This window comes from Neocloeon triangulifer, unplaced genomic scaffold (assembly GCF_031216515.1).
Source record: "Neocloeon triangulifer isolate White Clay Creek 2 clone unplaced genomic scaffold, ASM3121651v1 ptg000003l, whole genome shotgun sequence".
NCBI lineage: Eukaryota > Metazoa > Arthropoda > Insecta > Ephemeroptera > Baetidae > Neocloeon > Neocloeon triangulifer.
In genome coordinates, this window is record NW_026775546.1 from 10984143 (window position 1) to 11006438 (window position 22296).

The window sequence follows — 22296 nt, forward strand, 5'->3', positions numbered from 1 at the left end:
GCCATCTGCCGTCCGTGCAACGACCAGAGTTTTTATCTTAGCACTCGTTGCAAAATAAACATCTGGATTTTATGTACATTCAAAATCGGCTGACGGAAATCATAAATCGGCCAAATCAGATCCAGGGCTAATTCACTTTCCTCATCTTGGATAAAATTGTATCCAAAGTCAATATCAATAAACAGTGTTAAATGGATCTGTGAGATGCTTTTGGTATGTTATTATCCGGCTTCGGGTGATAAGCGAGGTGAAAAAACGCGCGTCAGGTTTCGTTTGATTGCGTTAATTGAATAAATTTGCATGTCTCTAGAAGGGAGAGGAGACGAAGAAGACGCGCGGTGTTAATTAAGAACGAGCATTAAAATATTATAGTGGCGCGCTGAGGGCCACGCCTTGACTGGTTCCGTGGTATGCGGCGTTCTATTCGTCTCTGCAGCTAAGCGGCCGAAAGCCATATAATACTCGCTCCGAAGAGAGAGAGAGAGAACCTTACCTGAATCTTATCTAATAGTGTGCGCCCACTCTCGAGATGACACTTCTTCTTCTTCTTCTCCTCTTCTTTTATAAACGTAGAAAATAAAAATAATAAATTACTTTAATATATTTTTATTCTTTGATAACTTTTACATGTGTAAAAATTCGTCAACGCCCAATGACTCTCTTTCTTAAATATTTTCCTCTCTCGCGCCTCATCCCGCAAGCAAGGAGTGGCCCCTTATTCCATCCATAGCACACGGATGGTTATTAGTTTAAGTAGTTATCTCCGAGTTAATGTATTTGGAAAATTAAATTCCCCTGCTGCCTTCTTTTGTAATATCTCTGCGTCCATCTCCCCGGTTTCTTTTTATACATTCGATCTCTCGGCAAGCGAGTCCCATTATTTGGCGGCAAACAAAGGTCACCTTTGCCGATGGCCATTATTTTGAAACACCTCTTGCGGTGACACCTCCTTTATTTTTCAATTAACCTGCTGCCTTTGCCAGGGCGTAGATGAATTTCAAGGCGTCTGTGATGAATGAATGAATTGCTTCACATTTCTAGCTTGAAATTTATGCTAATTCTCAATTTTCATTTCGAAACGGGGAGATTTTTATCAACTTGATGAAGTATTGTCTTTAATTTTTATAGAGGTAGAGAAGTTTCTGGGGAAATGTCACCGGTTTCAACTTAAAATAAAATAATTCGCCCTTGTTGGATTTCCCAGCCGCCACTTTTAATTAATATTCCGCACCCATCGTATGCCGAGCGCGGATTATGATGTTGAAATAAACCCCATTAATAATATTAAAGAAAAATCCAGTAGCCGAGTCGGCTTCTCTCGCGCAGGTAATAATAGGTCTTCTTACATAATGGACTTTTTTATAAGCCGACAGACAGTGTGTGTGTGCGCCGGTCGAAAATTTTCTTCTGCACGCGGCGGCCACCGCGGTGTATCAGCTCCTCCTCATCTTGCGCGGACCGGGCTGATTAAGCTTTTTCAATTAACACCAAAGGTTATTAGAACCATCCTTCTTCCTCGAAAATACACACACATTCAACGCACCTTGGTTGTCTTGGTTAAAAAGAGAGCGTGCATTCAGCGCTTAGATGAAAGACTCGGGTCAAATAATGCTCTTTTGTTTAGGAGAATGAAAAGAAACGAAGAATAGCTCAAAGTCTGCATTTTTTAAAGAGAAAAAGAAAGAAAAAAGTTTTTCTTGCATCTTTTTTAAAAAAAAAAATTGTTTATTATAAACCTCATTTTTATATTTAATTATCTACTTACAAAATTAAGAAGAAGTACAAAATATTTTAAAATTTTCTAATTTTTTAATCAATTTTATTATTTATTATTTTGTTTACTTTTCTGATATTATTCTGTAAATTGCACACCTTACAAAACCTTTTGAACTTGGCCATCGACCATATATGTGCAGAGTGGGTACGAAACGATTTATTCCCACAACAAACCGTACATTTTCCTGCTCATTCTCTCTCGCCGCGTTTATTTCTCTTTCCGAAGCACCTCGACAGCTGATCCGGCGGCAGGGAGAGAAGGGGCCGGCCGCGCGCCTAAGACAGAAGTCGATGTCAAAAGGTGAGAGTTGGGGTGTAAAAAATAATTCCGGCCTGACAAGGAGGCGTATCCCTGCGTGGCCAGGTGGCAGGTCTCATGATGAATGTACCGCCGGGGTACCCACGTGGCGCCCAAGGCGAACTCGCCGCCCCCTGTCAATGCGAGCGGCCAAAGCAAATAAAATAATAACACTCGCACTCGGAGAAAGAGAAAAAAACCAGCGGCTCTAGAATTGCGCCCGTATAATTACCCTTGTCAGACGAAAAGAAACGTATCCATTTCACAGGCGGCTCCAGCTGAAACTCCGACTGATTAATTTTAGCAAATTTTTTATATAAACACTGCTTGAAGATGTTTTATTAAAAAATTTAAAATTAAGTATTGTTTTTAAAATTTAATTCATACAAAATATTTTTTGCTAAAATAAATCGAGTAATTATAGTTGTTGCCTTCAAGATCCTCTTTAAATTCGGTCAAAGTCGCGGGTTTCCGACCTAGGACAACAGGGGCAGCACGGGCTGGGCTCCGCGAAGTGAAGCACCCTTCACCAAGGGGTGGATGAATAGGCGGAAAGACCAGATGGATGAGCTTGCTACCGAGAGCGTTTCAAAAGCAGCTTGAAGCTTGTAAAGTAAAGGGTTGCAAGCGAGGAGCGTGTGTGAAAAAGAAACTGGCTTGCATGGGGTGGTACTGCCCTCTTCCGACGCGCGACTCGAACTAAGGAACAATTAGAGTGACGTGCACACTTGCAACCCTTGACTTTTGAAGGGGTGAAATCATTAAAGAGTGTATAAAGAGAGAAAATTGAAGGAACACTAAAGAAATATTAAAATTAAAATATATTTTAAATTCAAGTTCATCATTTTTCAGAAAAATACCTTTATTATTTTATTTTCTCTAGTTTTAATTAATTAATTTCTGAATTTCAATTATTTTATTCTTCTTAATCAGTATTGGGAAATGCTATATTTATCCGCAGAGCGTATTGTTTGTTACGGATCTCTCTGCTGCTTCACCATCCGTGTTGGTGTATTGTTTGTTTTTTGGTGTCAGATCTCTCCTCAGTCTTGGGTGAGAAATAAAGAGACGACACACCAGACGCCCGCCTGCGCCTGCTGCTCGCACACAAAAGCTGCCGTGATTGGGATCGAGTAATTAATATCGAGAGAAATAAACCTACTGACAGTTGATTTACAGAAAGAAAGAAGGAGCGGATGTTTTCATTACGCCCGTCGTCGTATTTTTCTGTGTGTCTTGTGCCGATATTACATTATCTCTTCTCTCTGCGCTTGTTTGTTATTATATATTTTCTGCCGAAGAAGATTTGCCGCGGGCCGTTGATTAACGAGAACGATATATTTTTCTCATATTCTTTCTTTTATACCAACATCCTGATAATCACCGCCTTTGTCTCTTGATTTAGGTCCTTTTTCCTCCCCACCGATGACGCAAATCCAGAAATAATTTACAATTTTTCATCGGACAATGGGGATATTGATCTAAAATAAACTTTGTTATCAAAAATTAAAAGTATGTCAAAATAAATTCCAAAGTCTTTGTTTGCCGCGACATTTACGCACAAAATTAGTCCACTTGTTTGTTCTCGCCGCGCTCTGAAAGTACGAGAGATATCTATGAAATTTATCAGTAATTATTTCAAAAAAGCAGCAACTGACTTTATTTATTGTAAACTCGGCGCAAACAAACCTCGGCGGTGTGTGATATTTTATACAGTAATAATAAACGCGCGGCATCAGCAAAAGAGCTCACACAGCAGAGACAATATATAAAGCTCTTGCTCAACACAAAGCGCGGCGCTTATTCATTCCGTTGATGTAAAATGCGTCGTCCTCTCTCTCTCTCTCTGCAGTCGAGAGATTTCCACTCAGATTGAAGTTTTTATAATTAGTTTTTGACTCGATGTATGTGTGTGTGTTACAGTTGGAAAAGCAAGTGAACGCTGCAGAGCTTTGCTTTAGCGCGGTTTAATTATAAAAAAGTGTAGCAAATCAGAGGATCTAATCAGTGTCGCAATATTGTACCTTGTTAGCCGCCGGTTTTGCCGCGGCGCAGCAGCTACTTTCGTATATTTGTTTGTTTGCAGAAAAAACGAGGCATTTTTGTGAATAATGAGATGCGCCAAGAGGAACGTTGGGCATTTTAATTGACAACGCACACAACTTGTCATGCTGGTCGAGCACAAAAAAAGCCCAATTTGAATACGCACAGAACGGATTAAAAGTCAAATGGAAAAATAATCATTCTAAAAATATTAATCTTCATCAGTCTTAAATTGAAAATTGAACAAAAATTAATATAAAAAGAAACTTAAATTACACTTTTGCAATAAAATTTCCAAAGAAAACTGTGAAGTTAAATTTCTCTCTCTCTCTGAGGCGTTTAGACTCGTAACAAAAATTTCCAGGAATAAAAAAAATTGCCTTTTCTTATTCATTCAAAGCACTCATTAATTTCTAATATTTTATCAAATTTATAAAATAATTCCAATTTAATAATATTTTGATCCAAAATATCGGTATAATTTTTCTATTTAACTTTTTCGCACAGTTTCGCCTTCTGTCCCTTTCAAGCTGCATTCCATACCGTTTCCATTTCACAATACCATAAACGTAGCTTTTCAATTAATCCAGCTCGAGTGTGCCGCCCACTTTTACTGCTGCTGAAGAATTCGGCGTGTTTCGTAATGTCTTTCTGGCATTGACACGGCTCTCGTTCATAATTAACGAGGTGCGTGGGTGCACATCTCAGGGCAAAGCCTCTCTGCTCTGGCTCAAATGAGCTGCACCATACTTTTAATGGGAGCTTTTGCTCGGTTATTATTTTCGTTCCCGGCGAGATGCCCTTCTCATCCAGTTTGGCTTTTCTTTCTTTCTCTCTCTCGCATGTGTGCAGCGGGGAAAATAAACGCCGTCGCTTTTCCAGCCAGAAGGAGCTCTGCTGCTGCTTCTCCTTAATGAACTATGGCATAGAAATGTTCTCTCTTCTTCCTCCAGCATCTCTCGCCATTAAAAACCCTTATACTTCTGCAGCCGGGATGTGAGAAACAAAAATGTGACCAAGGCGGGGAGCGGCTCGAGTGCCCAATTGATTTTCCCGCCGACCACTTATTTCATTAGCAGAAATTCGGATTTGCGCCCGCACGAGACACACACCAAACACCAGCTAGGCCATCACCATGCCGCCGCCCCGGCTACTTCTATCTGCTAATGTGTTTTTTCAGCAGCACGCCTTCTGTTGGTGCCACCCTTCGTCTTGAGAGCTTTCGTTTTAGATTGCTAACGAAAGCGACGAAACAGTCATCTAGGGCGGAAGGAAAAAAAATACACACAACTCGGCCCATCTTCAGTAATTTCATTAAATTCTGTTGCAATTTTTTCCTTTTTTTCTCCAATCAGTTAAATTAAAAGATTAATTCTAAAAAAGTTAATTTGGAATTTCAAAATATTTAAACATAAAATCTTTTAAATTTGTAAATTATCATAATTTTTTGCTTAAACAATTGTTTTCTCTTTTGCCAAAGTAATTTTTTTTTCAAGATGAAGAAATAATGCGTTAAAAAAAATCAGTCAACTTTTCGCAAGATTATTAATTTTTTGGCCTGATGAATTATTATCACGGCTGAATTAAAATATAGTGTTGACCATAAAAGTTCACAGGTAAAATTAATTAAATCTATTCCAATTATAATTTTATTTGGCTTCAAAACGATTTCCAGGAATATAAAATATAATTTTTTAACATCCAGAATTATTTTGTTTAGTATAAAAAAATGTTATGTTCCCATTGAATTGAATTTCCTTAAACGTCATCTCTTTTATCCCATTTTATCAAAACCATAAAGGCAAGCTGAACAAATCAAACATTCCACCGTGGAATTCCAAGGCCAAATATGTTCTGGATGGACTCTTCTTATTTATTAATGAATCCGGCTGGCTCGAGGGAGGGTTGCTTGATTTCTTGCGAGTTTTTTTGTACTTTGCTTGACACATCCTCCCCCGTATAGGTACGTTTTATTCACAGGTGGCCGGCCGAGCAATAAATTGCAGCGAAAATTTTTGTGCCCAGAAATGAATTTTTTGTGTGTTGATGCTGTTAAATGGATTTGTGCTCTGGTCGCGGATGAATGGGCAGAGCGCGGAATATTTCCTCTCTTTGTGCTCCCCCCGATTGTCACATTGTATTGAATGATGGAGGAGGAAAGACATTACCAGTTTGTTTATACGTATATCTCGCTGCAGCAGCCTGTGACCTTTTTCATTTCAATAGGAGATATTTTTAAGGATTATATACGTGTGAGAAGCTGGATGAGAATTTTCTGGCTAACAAAAGAAAATAAGGAGCAGGGAGGAGAGTGGCAAGAGAGAATGGTCGGATGGAGCGCAGGACCAGAAGAGGCTTTATGAGAACAGCGTGCAGCTCATTTCCTATATGCGCGGCGAGATGCACCTTTATTCTCATTTCGCTCTCATGTTGTTTTCGATTTGCTGGAGTAGCCTTTGATTGGCACCCTATGATCGTGTCATCAGCTGCCACAGAAAGAGAAATCTCTGCATCAGATTTAGAAGTTTCAAAATTGACCCAAATTTTTAACTACAAATTTAATTTCTTTTGAAATATTTTTGTGAGAAGGAAGTGAGAAAATTTGTTATAAAACAATAAAAAGTTAAGAGCTAAATTTTAGCAGAAATTTGAATCTTGGTGCAAATCAAAAAATGAATTTATCTTTCGGAAGTTTTATTGAACTTTGGTTGATGAACTTTTTTATCTCCCATTTGACTGATTCGATTTTTTTTATCGCTGGGATCGGCACGTATTAAAAAATTGCGCATAAATAACAAAAGCCTCTAATTAAACTCGCCAAAAAACGCGTGTCACTCGAGGCCATGCAATTTTTTGACGCGCCCCGCATTTTATTTTGAATTATTATTACAACAAATGTTCTGTGCGCGGCGTTTCGATATAAAATATAAATATATAATAATTGCGTTTTTTCATGCTCTGAAAACCAGCGTACTCACAATTAGGGGCGCGATTTCTGGATTTATTGCCTTTTCACGACGATGGCGAGAGAGTGCAGAGAGAGAGAGATAATCTGCTCTCGCCGGTGAACAATATTAATCAGCCTAGAGGTACGAAATTAAACTTGTAATGATAATTTCGCTGCTCTTTTCACAATCCATCACTCTCTCGAACTCACTCAATACCACGCGCTTAATAATAATCACATGCACGTAGTTTCGCATTTATATACATGCACATGTATATATAATAACAATATTGTTATTATTGACGCTGATTATGGGGCATTATGGGGCATAAATCAAGCGGCAGCGCAGCCCGGCCTCAGAGAGACCAACACAATGCTAATCACTCTTAATAGGCCGGTGGATATGAATATTCAGCTGGCTCTTAATCATGCACACTTCTTCGTCTTCTTCCTCACCGATTTTTTTTTCTTTATTGCCGTTGAACATGTACATAACGTGCAGAACTCTCCGCAACGAGATCGAGGTTGCGTTAGTTTATGCGCCGTGGATGCTAATTCGGCCCCAGTGTGTACGCCTGCCAAATTGCTCGGATAGATATAAATTGTGAATCTGCAGCTCTGGGCGAAAAATTAGGCTATTGTGAATTGCAGTTATACTTAATTGCCACAGATTTCTCTGCTGGAATGTTCGGGCACGTCGTGCATCGCTTTGAGGCATTGAAAATTAAAGGAGAAAAATTTATCTTATATTTGTTAATGCAAAATCTGTTTGATATTAGAAATAAATAAGAAACTGAGTTCCTTCTTAAATTTAATTTTAACCAAATCTTGATACTCTCATTAACTACATGTTAATATATTTTTTGAAAGATAATAAAAATCTAGAATTATATTTAAAGAGTAACTCTTTTGTTTAAAAAAAATTGGGTTCTTTAAAAATATATCTATTTTGGATTTCGGGTATTCATTTTTTATTATTAATATTAATGGTAAAAGGTGTGATTAGCGTGAAATAAATATCAAAATTTTTAATAATTAATCAAAATATACTTCATTGAATTTTGTATAAAGATTAATTGAGATCTAATATTTTATTCACAAACGATTGTTTAAAAAAATCTACGTTTTTCTCATCTTTCGGGAAAGTCCGAGTGCGCAGATAAAATCGGTCTGTCAAAACAGTGTGCCAAAATCCGGCTTGGTGTATATATGTGTTTATTTTTTTTTTATCTCTGCGGCCGGAGCTCACTCAGCAACGAGCGCGCGGCTAATTTTGAGCGCCATATTTGTGTGCAGCGAGCATATTGATCAGCGAATTGGCACTTGTCCACATAATTAAATGTATCGTTTGTTGTGTTTCTAAGAATCATCCGGCCGCGGGGTGTATTTTATTATAAGTTGCCTCCTTCTCACAGCAAGTATATTACTTATTACACGCACACAGCCATAGTACCCTATGATGTGCCTCCAAAAGAAAGAGCAGCGCATTTATTTATGTTGCGCTTTCGGACGCACGTTGCATTCTGATGAGCCCTTGATTGCGCCGCTTAATAGAATCCACTCCTGCTTGAAGGATCTGACCGTTTGTTGCGCGCTTTGCAATAATTGCAGCAGGCCAGTTTTATATAATAACATTACATTGTATACGGAAAAGGGCTTTAATGTCCGCTGTAATGCGGTTGATTGACTTTCCGTTGGTGCTAATTAATTTAATTAGTGCAACATGTGTGGCTATCACATTAAATTACATACACAAACTGACCATACAGGGAATAAAACCAGACTGATTATCTTTTAATGTTTGCAGGTTTCAAACAAAACTGTAACAGCGACACTGAAAACGGGATGTTGCTGAAAATTTGGGCCTAAAATTAAAAACGTATTTTCTTTTGTTAAAGAATCAAACGATATTTTAAAATTAAAGCGGAAATTACTGAGTATAAATACCTTTACAATTAACAATTTAATTTAAAAACTGGCAGGAAAATTTAAAATAATTATATTTAAACATTTATTAAAGGAGAATTATTACATCTTAATATACAAAAACAACTATTCGATCCTTCTAAATAAAGTTAGAATCACATTTCAACATTGTTTACATAATTCATTATTCTCCATAAATTTATGAAAGTTATTATTAAAAATTTTGTTTAAAAAAATTATTTTATTAAATTCAGAATTTGTCCAATGTAATGGGTATTGAAGTCCTTATTTAATAAGATGAAAAGGCCAATTAATGAATCAATTTTTTGTGTGTATATGAAAAATTAATAATAGTAAATTATAAATTCAGAGTGCATAGTTCATCTGTATCACAACAGATGTCGTTGGTTTCGACAAGTCTCCGTTTTTTTTGGGTGTGCTATGATCCTCTTTAAAATTGAGTTTGGATCGCGTGCAAAAAGTGGTCCATATCTGAGTGTACACGCAGTTGAGAGCTTCTCCTCTCTCTGTCGTTTGCTCTTTCTGCTCGTGTGTGTTTTGCGCGAACGCACAAAAAAATAAATACACCTCGCCAAGCTATATAGCAGCAGAATGTGTGTGTGATAAATAACGTGGTTTTGGAATGCACGTTGTTTCTGGTCTCGTTTTGCGGTCGTCTGTGTGTCACAACACACACGGCTTGTAATAAACACGCTGGCTGGCTGCTGCTGGCTGGAGACCGACCGACCGCGTGGACAACTGCGGTACACACACTCAAATACATGCACATCAGCGTGGGGTGAGCCAGAGAGATCATCCCCCGCTTCACGCGAGAGCTGTTTAGGGGACGAACATGGCCCATTACGCTATTTGTGATGCTTGCAGGGCACTGGGGTAGCAAGAAATTCAATAAAAAGGTACAGGTGATTTGGTCAATCCATTCAAATATTTTCAATAGACAATTTACAAATCTTTTTAATATTCTGGTTTTTCATATTTTAATTTATTTATCCAATTAAATGTTTTTTTTTTAAACCGAACAGAAACATATGCTCAAAATTTGCCGAGGATGTAGCAAAGTTTCCTCTCATTGTCATGGTGAAAACTGGTGGCTAACATTTATATAAAAATTAGAAAATTATTAAGCTAAAGATAAATATTTTCAATATTTAGTAACCTAAATTTGGCGTCAGTCGAATACAACTTTACACAAAATACGTAAACTTTAAATATTAAAAATATACTTTTATTAATTATTTAATGAAATAGTAATAAAAACTCAATATAAAATAAACTCAAAATTTAGTTCTTGAAATAAATAATTAATAAATAATTTTATAAATAAATAATGAGCAATGATATGGACAGATATTGCCTCTATAATGTTTAAAAAAAATACATTATTTACAACAAACAAAGACAAAAATCAATTGTATCCGCAATACTGCTTAATTCATTTAAATAATTTAAAAGTTCAGAAATTTCCACTAAAAAATATAAATATACATTTTCAACGATATTAGGTGATCAGGTCAAATTAAATATACAGTAAAGGCAATAATGATTCTCATAAGAATATCAACTCGTGACAATTGTGCGAAAAAAAACACCGCGGCGCTTCCTGTCCGTTATTGTATTTTACTTTTTTATTATTTTCCAAATCCAGAGGAGTTATATCGATTTTGTTTTGGCCGACGCACAATGTAAGCAATCAAAAATTTTCCGCACATGCGATTCTGATTGGGGCAATAATTCATCTCTGGAATTGCGCGGCGCAAACACGCGCGACGGCACCGGCGGAAAAATTTACATTCAGAAAAGGGCCGCCGTACGTATCGAAAGCAGAAGCAGTTCGCGAATTCAGCAAAATCGAGTCTGCAGAGAGGCGGCTAATTTATGGCACGGCCGGACAAAGAGAAGCTAATTGAATATTCCGAGGATACATTTTGCGTGCATTAATGAGAATTAATTCGATTATTGTCGGCGGCGGCGAAATTAAATATATAAAACACAAAAGCGCCGAGAAGTGCCGTCAGTCAAATTTCGTCTGCGCTGTCGCCTAGCCTCATTTATTTGCCATTTATTTATTATCGCGGGACTGGTTTGTCTTAAGGGAGGAGCCTCTCTGGCTTTTGTTTTATTCCATCAGAGCCCGAGTGGCGTCCGCGTGGTTTCTCACACGGGCGCGTGACGAGAATCCCTGATTTTCGTGCGAACCCCCTGGAAGCTGTGCGCGCGGCCGGCCAAATCTTTTATGTCCGCTCTCGCATATACCGTCATCAAGGGTGCTCCGCCGGCTCCAGAACTAATCATTTTAAAACACCCGGAAATTTCCAAGCTCCGTGACCGACTGTGGGACTTTCATAAATTCCCGTTTCTCCCAGAAAGCCTAAATAATTCATCAAAGATTGTTGAAAACTTTTATGTATGGAGAAGACGAAATTCATTTATTTTATCAATATCTCCAGTCAATATGATTTTTAATTTTAAATCAATTGATATAAAATTATTATAATTTTATTTTATTAAAAAACCATTAAGGTTTTTATTCAGTATAGCTGGTCAGTTGACTTTTTTTTAAAACTGTTTTACTCGTTTAACTGCTAAAAAGAATTCAAAATCAAAGTTTAATTTTACTGATATCGGCATTGTTGGAAACGATTGCTACAACAATAAAACTAATTGTTGAATACATTTTGCAATTAATGGCTTTTTTGCAGAATGTTTGCAAAATTACACAAATTTGCTTCAAATCTCTCCATTCTCCTTTAACAGTTTTTTTTTAAATTGAAATGAAATCTGTTCCAAATCCTCTTAATTATTAATTTTTTATTTTTCTCTTTTTCCATAAAAATAAATTGGAAATTTTTAATCTAAAAGAATACTAGTTTTACAATATATTGTTAGAACTAATAAATTTAAAAAAAAAATTAAGTTCTTTCTTTTTTGTAAAATTATTTGAAGCCTATTTCCTTTATCATTTGGTAAATTGGCACCCCTGTCGACGGTACTTGTCTAGGGGTTGTCTTAAGCGGAGCGGCTAACTAACTAAAGCATTTAGCGGCGGCTACACACACAACACATAGGGGTTGCTGCACTAATACACAAGCCGCTGCTGATAGCCGAGCAGAATCAATTGTCATCTAAACACCAACTTCCTCCGCCGGCACAAATTAAATAATGACGTTTCTAATCTGGATCAGAAGCGTGATTGCGCGCACCGTAATATCAAAGCGACCCGGCCCGAGAATTAAAAATTAAGAAAAGACCTTGTACGAAAAAAAAAAAATAATGATAATTTCGCAACACCGCCGGATTTGAGTCTAATTTAATTCTTCTTGTGTTGCAGGAGGTGAGCTTGGCTCTTTTCTCGCACCACGCCTTTAATGGCCTTTTGGCTCGGCAGCTGAATTCGTAAGTAATTAATTCCCTTCAGAATTAAAGCGTGGAGAAAAAATTAAACTCGCGACTTAAAAAAGAAGAAGCACAATAAAATGGCCATAAATTTGCAGCACGTGTGTTTCTCGCCGAATGAAAAATGTAGAAATTTTGTCGAGAGCTCGGCCGGACAAAAGGTCAGGCAGTCGGGAGAGTGACGAGGCAAAAAGGGGCCTCCTGTACGGGTCTTATTGTTCCCAATGTCATGGAGTTAATCAGATGTAAGAATCTCAGTCAGATATTCATTATGCGATTAAAAAGGTTGCCTTCACAAAAATTAAATCTCTAGCCGCGCGCATCAGGATCGTGTTAATGCCTTCTTATTATTATTCCGAGTCGTGAGATATGTCGAGTCGAGTGAGAGAGAGAAAAAATCGTATAAATAAATTTATTATTATAATTTTTAATTATATGCGTCCATCAAAACTCTCCTTTAAGCCCGCTTTTATGATTGCCCAAGAATTTTTTCGTTATTGTTCACTCGCCCATCCTCCTCCTCCGACGGCTTCTGGCGAGCTGTGGGTGGAACAGGGAATTTATTTTTTAACAGTTCCAAACTCATTATTCGTCCGCCTCCAATCCGGCTTCGGTTGCTGCACAAAGAAATTAATCCTGATTACCTTTTTTTATGACGATTCTTGTTTAAAAATTTTACACTCGCTCTTTTATGGTGATCCTTTTTGCCGCGCTTCTCCTTCCAGGTGTTTTATGAGACGCGCGGCAGAATTGTGTCTCTTGGTTGAAAAGAAGAGACGATGCTTTTTGAGTGACAACACAAAGAAAAACAAAATTAAAAATCGGTGTCCCCCAGCCTGCAGTTTCGTGAATAGCCCATTCAATAAAAAAATATCCACCAAAATATATTACCACGCCAGAGGAGATGAGATTAGGGTTTGTCAAACAATATCCTCTACCGAAATTTCACTGAAATTAATATTAATTTTTTTTTTTAATTAAATAATATTGGATTAGACCATTACTTCAAAGTAAAAATAATTTATTTGACCAATTATAAGATATAAATTTCTGTAATCAAACTTTTATAAGAAAAGGTTTTTAACAAAAATCAATTCCTTCAGTTTTGACCATTCCAATGACTCTTATATAATTTTTATCACTAATTACAATTATATTTCTTCAACAGTTTATTTTTTTATTTTTTATTTTTTTTTTAAGGTGCGGAATATAATTTTCTATCCCTTTTTTATATTAAATTATTTATTGTTTCTTTTCAATTAAACATGAGGGGTGTGCAAACTAGCTCTGGGTGACAATTTTTTACTTTTGAAATTAATTTTCCTTAGAGCTTCTTTCCAGCTCAGCTCTCTGTTCTCCCAATCTTTTTATTTATAAATTTTTAATTTCCATATCCGTGATGGAATACTCTCTTGCAACACAACAGATTCAACTCCTCGTCTCTTATTTTTTTTCCCTTCCTCTCTTGTATTCTTTTTAATTCCTCCGCGCCGGGGCGTCTTTCCATAATTAAATTTAATTTCAAGACGCCCGAGCTGCTGTTTATTTTATGACGGTGGCTGACTTTTGTCTTTTTCCTTCTTTCCAGCGGCACAACGCACAGCCTGGCCACCAGAATAATCACATTAAAACCGAGCGAGGGCTGCTGCAGCCACAAACACACAAACCGGACCTGAGCTTTTCTAATTTAATTCCATTTTAACTTTTGTCTTAATCTAATTTTTGCTCCGGCCACGTTTTTTCCAAGACCCCTCCCAGCTTCCCTCGCTCTCGGCTCATAACGTATTCATGATGTGGTCAAATGGAAAGAATCTTAATTAGCACTGACGTCATCATAAATATCAAATCAGCGCGCGTTTTCCGCCTTTGCCGGGGACACAGAGAGAAGCGGGAGAGAAACTTTTTTAATCACACTCGGTGACGCTCGACTGGAACTGTAATTGGAATTAACTCAACCGACTTTAATTATTTATTCGCGCGGGCTCAAGTCATTCCCCCAAACTAAATTTTCAAAGGCGCAAGTTCACACTAAGATCTGCTCACAAAATAGGTTTATCATTATTATGAGGTCAATTTATAATTACAAATTATTTAATTTATATAAATTTAAATTTTGTAAATTTATAATGAATTTTAAAAAATTACTAAATTTTATTATATAAATTGATGATTGCTAGAGCTACATTATTTCTTATTTCCTTTCAAATCAGTTTGGAAGCAATTTAATTTTTAAATAAATACTACGGTTTTAATCAAAAGCAAATTAATTCTTTAAAAAATTAGAATTCATTATTCAAAATTTTTGCATTACATTTTGCCTCTTCTTCAGATTTCCATCTCTCCTCAAGCTTAATTATCGCGCCATTCACGAGCGAATTCCTGGCCGTCGTAAATTTGTCTGTGCGCACAAGACGAGATGCAAGATGAAAAATCTGCTGTTTTGCATCTCATTTGAGGCTGGCGCGAGAGAACAGCACCCCCTGTGGGGCGGCGGGCAGTTAAATTTTTATCCAAACATCACAACAGACAGGATAAATCGCGCTAAGTACGATGTAGCCCCACCGATAATTAATGCCGACTCCATAAATTAAGACCGCGGTTGGCAATTATATTAGCATGCGTCTCGCGAGAAGAGAAAAATTAAAAGAAAATTGTCCTCTTTTTACTCATTTATTTAAACGTCCCTTGATTTTCTGTGCTGGCTATTTTCGTCACCACGCGCCTTGCTCTTGGCCGCGCGTGATAATTAAAAACCGCCAGCGCCGAAGAGGAGAAATTAACCGGCTTAATTACCGAGATGCTTTCAGAGGCTATTTTAATTACGGCCCGTCCCGCGCGCAGTGTCACTTTCTGTCTTGACGCGCCCGAGAGCAGTTTTGCTGATTAAAAAGCAAACGACTTGAGAGAGAGAAAAAGAGCAACAGCCGCAACACCGAGCGCGGCGACGAGAGAGCGTGAGGCGGCGACTCTTTTAAATTGAAACACTCAGATTCCAACAGGCTTTAATTAGGAAGGGGCTAATTGCCAGTAATTAACGCCGTCCCAGAAGGAAGTGACGAAGAGGGGGAAGAGCAGACCTTTTAATTTTAAAGTCAAATAAATAATTCAAGGCGAAAGAAAAAAATGTTTAAAAGTTGGAAAAAATAATACCATATTTTGATGAAATAATTAAAAATAAATATATAAAGCATTCATTCTAAATAATTTTATCTTGCAATTGTATGAATAATCTTAGAAATATTGAACTTTAATTTGATTGATATGGATAATCACGCAATTTAAGAAATTATCATTGTGGATTTCATGCAGCTATTTTTTATATAATTAGAAATTTGAAAACAAGTACATAAGCATAGCTATGGACTGGAAAGTTTTATTTTGGAAGAATTCATCATTTTTATGACATTTAAAAACAGTATAAAAAGACATAATTATATTGGTGTTACCCAGATTCAACAACGTCAAACGAATCCAATAATAACTGACCGACATGACTTGTCACAAGGCGCGAGAAATTGAATATCCTCAAAAACCATGATTTATAGATGACACTTTGGTTTGTGTGGAGATTTGTAACCGCATTTCCATGCACATGCTCATGTCGTCAGCAAAAGTTTTTAATAAAATGTGTTTTGGTCTCTTTTGCGAAGTTCATAAAATGCCTTATTCATCCGTTAGTGGCAGGGGTTCAAAAGCAAGCTCAACTTTTAATAGGATTAATTAAGTGATTCCGTATAACTTGGTTAACAAAAACACCTTAATGTGAATGCGATACCTACTTGCCAGAGTTTGTCATTCTCAGCACTTTGGCAAATAAAAATGCAGCAAATTGTTAATTAAATCTTAAAATGTTTATTAAATTGATTTGACATCAGTTTACCAATAATCATAATTTAATTATCATTGCTATTTAATCTCATTTAAAATTTAAATTGATTTTTCTGAAATTTTCATTTAAACAATTTTTTAATATCGCACTTATAGTTTCGGCTAGTTTGATTGTAGCCAACCGGAGCACGTGCTTGTCCGTTTGAAGGCTCGCAATAATAATTTCTCGCGTCATTTATACCTGCCGTCAGTTCGCGCGACTCTCGTTGCTATTTCTTTCCTTTTCCTTTCCAATGAACCCATCCTGGCCGCCTTTGACACGCCGGTTCGAGCGGCGCAGTTTAAATTTAACACCGCAGCTGGACTCGCGGCGTTGAGGGAAAAAGCAAGCGTGCTGGATTATATATTTTTTTTCCACCCCTGCGAGCCGCAGCCCGCTTGGCACAAGCGACATAACATATCGATCGGCGGCGCCGTCTACATGGCAGAAATCTGGAAAAATTGCATGATGAGATAGATAGATACAGACCCACGGACGACGGCTTTATGGCTGTGCGAAAGTGTGATGCGTGTCTACGCCGAGAGAGGAGGGAAAACTGACCGGCCTGCACACTTGAATCGCCGGCCCAAGTGGGTGTTGAATAGGTTCGCTCTCGATGACCATCAGCTGGCGGCCACAGGTGCAGACCGAGACTTTTGAAATATTTCCTAGACTTGCAAAAAGTATATATACGGGGCTTTCTGTCATATCATAGCTAAAAAAGTGGGCCAAATTAGAAAAAATAAAAATAAATAAGAAAATATAACATAACGTGCGGCATTTTTTAAAGCTTTTGTTTCATTCAGTAAAATTTATTTTAATTTTTGTTTTTAATATATCAGCACATGTTATAACAAAATTATTTTATTAAATTCTTCTCCTTTTAATTATTTCAATCCATAAAAATGTCGGCTCTCCTAAAAGGTAGATTTTAAAAACAATCCTGATTTGAATTTGATCAGAGCAAATAAATTGTTAATCTTGTTAATTAGTAAATAGTTCAGCTGGGAAGTAATTTTTTTTTTAAATTTCAGTTTCAATTTACAACCCCATTTCATCAAAATAAATTTGAATGTGGAAATATTAACTTAAAAAATAAAAATTAAGTCGATTTTATTGTTATTAATATATTTTTAATTATTGCAGTTTATATTTCTTCTTTTGTATCAAAATTTTATTGTACAGCTTAATTAAAATATATAATCAGCATTTTTCTTGATAAGAAAATAAGAACATTTTGAATTGACATTTTGTTCTGTATGTTTAATGCATGATCAACTTTGATTCAATCTCTACCGAAACTACTTGACTTTTTACATTCACACAGTTTGCAAAAAACTTTTCCATTTCCATGTTTGATATTCTTCTTCACTCCTTATTTTTTCCGTGGCGTGGGGCTCGGCATCAATTTATTGCATTATAAGGCAGTTTGAGCAGTCGCCAGTGCTTTTTGTGCCCTCTGCATTTGTATACAAAATCCCATCTGATAGATTGATTGATGCTACATGTTAGATTGATTGGACTTGTTGTGTTCCTCTCTCTCGCTCGCTCCGCTCTCCTATACATACGTAATACCTTTTCCAATTCTCTCATAGCCAGCCAGGGTCGTGTATAAAATAAAAATATAATAACAATGGCCGTACGAAAAAAGCGGCGAATTCGCCGGTTGTGCGCGAAGAGGAGCAGTTTTTCGGCCGCGGGTATTAATTTAAGTAGTGGAGGTCCTTTTTAAGAGAGACGGACAGGAATTAACAATAATAAAAAGGCACAAAGAAAGAAAAGGCATTGGCGGCGGCGAGATCCCAGGTGCGCACCTGGCCTGCCTCGATCGGCGGCGGCGGCGGCTCTTCCTCGCGCTCATTCTAAATAACAATGAGCAGAATTAGGTGATTCCACTCGCTGATAAACAATGTGATCGGCTCCATTATGGCCGTTTAATCAGCCGAATTAGCCGGCAGAACAAACAAAAAAAGGTTATTCGAAAAAGAATTCCAATCACATTTGACTGATGTAAAAGGTCGCCGGCTTCTGAAATTTTTTCCTCCGCGATACTTTTATTCAAATAGCATCTGGCAATTATACCGAAATTTATTTTCATTTTATGTGAATCGGTTCTCTTTGCCGCCCTTGTAAAATGCAAATCACGACGGCCGCCAATGAAAGGGACACGCCATTCAGCCGCACCTGACTTTTTTCCAAATACTTCTTCAATGGGATGGCCCTATAGGTTTTAACAAGCTCGTCGGACCATGTTAAAAAGGTTTAAAATATGCTTTGTTTCTCTCCGCACTTGCTAATTCTCAGCAGGTCTACATGCTTTATAATTTATTTATATTTGAATGAAAATTATAAAATTATATAATAATGTTTTAAACTATATATTTTTCTAATTTATTCATATTGAAATAAAATTATAAATTTATATTTTCTCAAATTATTTTCTTATATAGTTAAAACAATCATTAATATTGAAACTATTTAATTTTTCTCAACAAATAATTAAAGGAAAAATTTAATAACTTTCATTATACCTCAGTATGTTGCTGAAAATTTAAGAAATTGAACTAAAGTCTTCATTTGTTTGAACTAGAAATCTATTGTGGAATAGATAAAATGATACAATTTCCATATAATTTTGAATTTGTTAATTTGACCTCGCGTTCTATGGTAAAAAAAACTTTCACTTTTGGGAAAAGCTGGTCATATCGCCCGCCTCGAGCCACAACAGCCCCTAATTCGATTGACGTGTGCAAATTGGATAGCGTTGAAAGCGCGAGTGAGCTTTGCACCTTAATGCTCACAGTCTGTGTGCAAACTTGGCCGGCCACGGCGAGCAGACCAGCAGGAGCCTCTCCGGCGAGGGTGTAATCTGGTTATGGGGCTTTCGCACATCTCGGTCTGCACCATTCATTTGGGGATATACATATCCGCGTCATCAATCATATTCACAGTTTTGTTGACTTTCTTTCTCCTCGCCCTGCCTAGCTCGAAAAGGCAAACAGCGTTTTTTTCCAAGCGAGAAGCGAAACGTCGGCCATTTTTAATATTATTATTGAAAAGGTCTTCTGATGTGAGATTTCGCTCCGTCTTGTGCATATTAAGACGGATCATCTTACAAATGGCTCTAATTTATTATATACAGAATTCCTTGTACGGCTGCACCCTCTCTCAAAGAGCATTGAGTATTTTCAAGTCTTCCTCGCGTAGAAATATCAATCAGCCTTGGCGACGAAAAAGGAGATTCGTTTTTGAATTTTTCATATTCACTCTCCCGTTATTCCTGCAAAAATTGATTTTCCAAGAAATTTCCTCCATTGGTAAATAAAAAAAAACCGGGAGCTGTTCTTTTTCCTCCAAAAAAGAAAAAGAAAACACTCACCCTGCCATTTGCCATTTCAAAAACACAGCAAACCACCCCTGCATACATACATTTCCGAAATTTCTCTCTCTCAGTACGTCGGGGGTGATTTCTTTCTTTCTTTTGGTTGCTGCTTTTAAAGAAAAAAGTTGGCAGCTTCAAATTGTGCACATACACACTTGGCTTGCTTTGCTTTGGGGTTACTCGCCGTGCACGCATATATAAAAAAAAATAAAGAAGAGAGAGGGTGCCGAAAAAGGGGGCCGCGCTAATGAAAGCCGCCTTCGAGGCATCCATCCGTCCAGAATCGCGAAATCATTTATTTCGCCGCCGCCGCATTTCCATAAGAATAGACGCGCCGACCGGACTTGCTGCTGAGAAGCCCTTTTCGCTCTGGAATGCCGAAGAATACTCGGCCTAGATGAGCGAAAACGCTGCCGCCGCGTGATTAGAATTTGATTAAAACATTTATCCCACACGCTCCTTCGAGTAGAGAACTGGAATTTGTTTTGTGCAGTCCTGTGATGTGCGGCTCGGCAGAGACAGACGCAAAATTAACAACAATCCAATCGGGTAAATGCGCTGCTGACGATGAGTCGTTTCTATGGCTGATTCAAAGTGCGTTGGCTGCTGGAATGCTAGCTTTGATCAGCTCTCATGCATTTGGATTTTCTAATCAAGAGCCCTCGGGGATGATTTTCTTTTGCGCCATTGATGTCTCGGGATTGTTCAAAAGAACGCCAACTTATACGGTCGAGACACTTTGAACTTTTGAGCCTTGTTGAGAGAATTGAAAATGAGATACAAAACGAGAGGAATCAAAGAAATTTAAAATTCAGTCGGCCTTATTGAAATCATAGCTTTTTTAAATAAATATAAATAATCATCACTGGGACTACCATTTCGTGTAATGTAGAAAAATAGAAAATAAAATTGTTAGTAATTTGATTAACAAAACAAAAATTCTTTATAAATTAATCAGAAAAAGCCAATTAACAGGCTCATTTTCTCCTAATTACATGTTAAAAATATTGCTATACATATCCCTTATGAATATGTTTGCACAAAAGAAACAAGACTTTTTTCAATTATTCCTTTTATTTAAATAATGTATTAATTTTATTTAGTTATTTTAATTTTTTCCTTAATTTTTTCCTTAATTTTTAATAAAATATTGATTTTTATTCCATTTTTATTATATTGCAGTCACAACACCTCTCCTGCATTAAAAAACAAAAAACTTTCTATTTATTTAATTTCCCCTTTTCACGAATATGTATTCTTAAATTTTATAAATTTTTCCTTCCATTCAAATTTTCATATATTAGATGCTACATTTCTAAATAAAATTAATTTTTAGTTTGGTTTTTTTTTAAATAAAATAATTTAAAATTATAATTTTTTCCTCAAATTAATAAGCTGATTTATTTATTTATACAAAGATTTGGTTTAAATCACGAATGTTGAATTGAGGCAAAGAGTTGAATCCCATTCATTATTAGCATTATTGGTTGATCTCAATTAATTCAACCCGCGTTTATCGTTAATAAAGAAATATTAGTTTTTAATTACAATAGAAGAGGTCATGTACCGAAAAGATTGCATGCAATTTTTCCACTTGTTCTATAAAGAGCAATTTTCTGAGCACCCAAAGCAAAAATAACTGCGAAACGCCACGACATCACGAACTAATTATTAATTAATTAACTTCCGAGGAAAGAGGAAAATTGCCGGCGCGCAGAACAAAAAACTAAAAAAAGCAATCTAGGCCCATTTGCCAGCAGTGCAGAGCACGCCTGGCTGCTGCCATGCTGCTGATTGTCCGGGCCAATTTTCCATCTGGCTAATTAAATATTTCACGAGGCCGGGCACAGAAGAAAGAAAGAAAGAAAGGAAGGGAGTGTGATTAAAAAGAGAGCGACCTGGCCGCTTGAATGCATGTATTTATAAATGACACACGCGGCGGCGGAGAAAAGGCTGGGCTGGAATATCGTGCGTGACTCGCCACATCAATGAGCCACCCTCGTCTTCATTGGCCGGCGAACCCTAAAACGCCGGGAAGAAGCAGAAAAATAATTATTCATTAATTAATGCTTCTTTTTCTAGCACGAGCAACTCCCAACACGAACAATAAAAATTATTTCCTCCCCGCACGCCGAGGAATAGAAAGAAAAGCAGCGCATGCACCCTCGATATTTTTTATTACCTTTTACGGACCTTTTCTTCTTTCTCGCCGCATGTGCGTAATAAAAAATTCATCCCCCCATGTATGATGAATAAAGGAAAGCGTGTGAGCCGGTGGAAAAGAATTTCCTTGATGACTACCAAGAATGAGAGAGTTTTATTATATAAGAGAGAGAGAGAAAGAAAAGGAAGAAGAAGCGCGGTGGCGGCTTCTAAATTAGCTCCCCGGCAAATTGCAAAATCAATCTAGCACGTGGCCTTATTATTGTCGGCGGGTGAAAATTGGGGATGGTAATTAATTAATGTCTTGGAAAGAAGGTGCCTCTCGCGCTTGAATAATTAATCTCTCGGCGTGCACGGCCTCGCACGCCAGAAGTCAATAAAACGGATTAAAAATTCCGTTTTTCTTTCAGGGGGCGTTCAATCGGAACGGTGGCGAGACGTGAAAAACCAAATTAAGGATCCTTTTCTAATTTAAAAAT

The 22296-nt window shown here is 37.1% G+C and overlaps 1 protein-coding gene across 6 annotated transcripts in view; it reads left to right on the plus strand.

Annotated features, from left to right (window-relative positions):
- LOC132193135 (zinc finger homeobox protein 4) overlaps positions 1 to 22296 on the plus strand; it is a 171578-nt gene that overhangs the window by 73815 nt on the left and 75467 nt on the right. For 5 of the 6 annotated variants that reach the window (XM_059613550.1, XM_059613553.1, XM_059613557.1 and 2 more), the window contains one exon: positions 12340 to 12404. The exons of the other annotated variant lie outside the window; for it this stretch is intronic. The gene's annotated coding sequence lies outside the window, so the exon portion shown is untranslated. The remainder of the gene's footprint in view (positions 1 to 12339; positions 12405 to 22296) is intronic. 6 annotated transcript variants of the gene reach the window in all.